The sequence below is a fragment of the Salvelinus sp. IW2-2015 genome, unplaced genomic scaffold (genome assembly GCF_002910315.2).
Source record: "Salvelinus sp. IW2-2015 unplaced genomic scaffold, ASM291031v2 Un_scaffold7315, whole genome shotgun sequence".
NCBI classification, from domain to species: domain Eukaryota; kingdom Metazoa; phylum Chordata; class Actinopteri; order Salmoniformes; family Salmonidae; genus Salvelinus; species Salvelinus sp. IW2-2015.
Window position 1 is genome coordinate 15,700 of NW_019948575.1, and position 2,189 is coordinate 17,888.

Below are 2,189 nucleotides of genomic sequence, written 5' to 3' on the forward strand. Positions count from 1 at the left end.
CTGAACACACAGCATTAAAGGGGAAGTTTGCTTGATTTACAACCAAACACACTAATCAGCGACAAAACAAAAACGTGTGACATTTTTAGCACTGTGCTGTTTGCATGTTGATAGTATTATAATGTAGGACTACAGGGAAGATAGGTGCTGTGGAGATGTTCATATTGTATTGAAACATATCTTTATATATACACTGCTCAAAAAAATAAAGGGAACACTTAAACACACAATGTAACTCCAAGTCAATCACACTTCTGTGAAATCAACTGTCCACTTAGGAAGAAGCAACACTGATTGACAATACATTTCACATGCTGTTGTGCAAATGGAATAGACAAAAGGTGAAATTATAGGCAATTAGCAAGACACCCCAATAAAGGAGTGATTCTGCAGGTGTGACCACAGACCACTTCTCAGTTCCTATGCTTCTGGCTGATGTTTTGGTCACTTTTAAATGCTGGCGGTGCTTTCACTCTAGTGGTAGCATGAGACGGAGTCTACAACCCACACAAGTGGCTCAGGTAGTGCAGCTCATCCAGGATGGCACATCAATGCGAGCTGTGGCAAGAAGGTTTGCTGTGTCTGTCAGCGTAGTGTCCAGAGCATGGAGGCGCTACCAGGAGACAGGCCAGTAATCAGGAGACGTGGAGGTAGGCCATAGGAGGGCAACAACCCAGCAGCAGGACCGCTACCTCCGCCTTTGTGCAAGGAGGAGCACTGCCAGAGCCCTGCAAAATGACTTCCAGCAGGCCACAAATGTGCATGTGTCAGCATATGGCTCACAAGGGCTCTGAGGAACTCATCTCAAGAAATGCACCCCACACCATGACTGACCCCCGCCAAACCGGTCATGCTGGAGGATGTTGCAGGCAGCAGAACGTTCTCCACGGCGCTCCAGCTCTGTCACGTCTGTCACATGTGCACATGTGCTCAGTGTGAACCTGCTTTCATCTGTGAAGAGCACAGGGCGCCAGTGGTGAATTTGCCAATCTTGGTGTTCTCTGGCAAATGCCAAACGTCCTGCACGGTGTTGGGCGTAAGCACAACCCCACCTGTGGACATCGGGCCCTCATACACCCTCATGGAGTCTGTTCTGACCGTTTGAGCAGACACATGCACATTTGTGGCCTGCTGGAGGTCTAACATGCTGACCAGACCGGACATGTCGTGTGCGTGAGCGTCGCAAAATAAATTTAGAAATCCATGTTATTTAATTATTGCACCCACACTGCTCACGTGCGCCAACGAGCGTCTGCCATGCCAAGGGATAAATAGAACTCCTTTCATTTGTAACGCAGATCGCGCTGAAAGTCTGCCTCTCCTTCTCCTCATTGGTTTATAGAACAGATACCCACCGAGAGAAGTGGACGCTGGCGTAGTGAACATCATCCTGGTCGTCTGTGGCTGCTGTCTGTGCTGCAGTAGAGTTCATGACCATGCCTGAGATGTTGTCATACACTGGACTAGAGTCTCCCTGATGAGAAGARGACAGACAACATGAGGAGTGGAAATGTTCCACAAAACATACACAGTCATCACAGTCATCTTCTGATTCCAACAGACTCACCTGTCCATCGTCTGCTGTGTCTCTTGTGTTGGAGGTGGATGTGGAGGCCTTCTTCCTGTTGTACATTAATTAATGTATGAAGATATCAATCAATCAATTAAGAAATTAAGTTACTTTTATTTTTATTTGTTTAACCTTTATTCAACTAGGCAAGTCAGTTAAGAACAAATTCAAATTTACAATGACTGAAGTGAAATTATATAAAACATATGCAATCTCACTCACCTGGACCACATGAGTCCAGAGAGACAGAGTATGAGAACCAGAACAACCACTATGATTCCTACAGCTGCAGTCATAACTGAGGTCTGTTTCCCTAAAATAAAATATGGATGATATGAGTACATGGCATGTTCTTATAATCTAAAATCTAACACATTATAGAATATCAACACAAAACATGTTAATATTTTGGGATCTTATAATACTTGTGACATCATAAGCCAACACATAATTATAAACCAAAGTGTAATCAGTCAAAACTTAATTAAGATCAGCTTGAAACCTGCCAATTTGTATTGAAGTACTGAAGATGTAACTTTACCTGCTACAATGATCATCAGAGCTGTAGAGTTCATAGATCCTCTTCCATTCTGGGCCTCACAGTAATATTCTCCTCTGT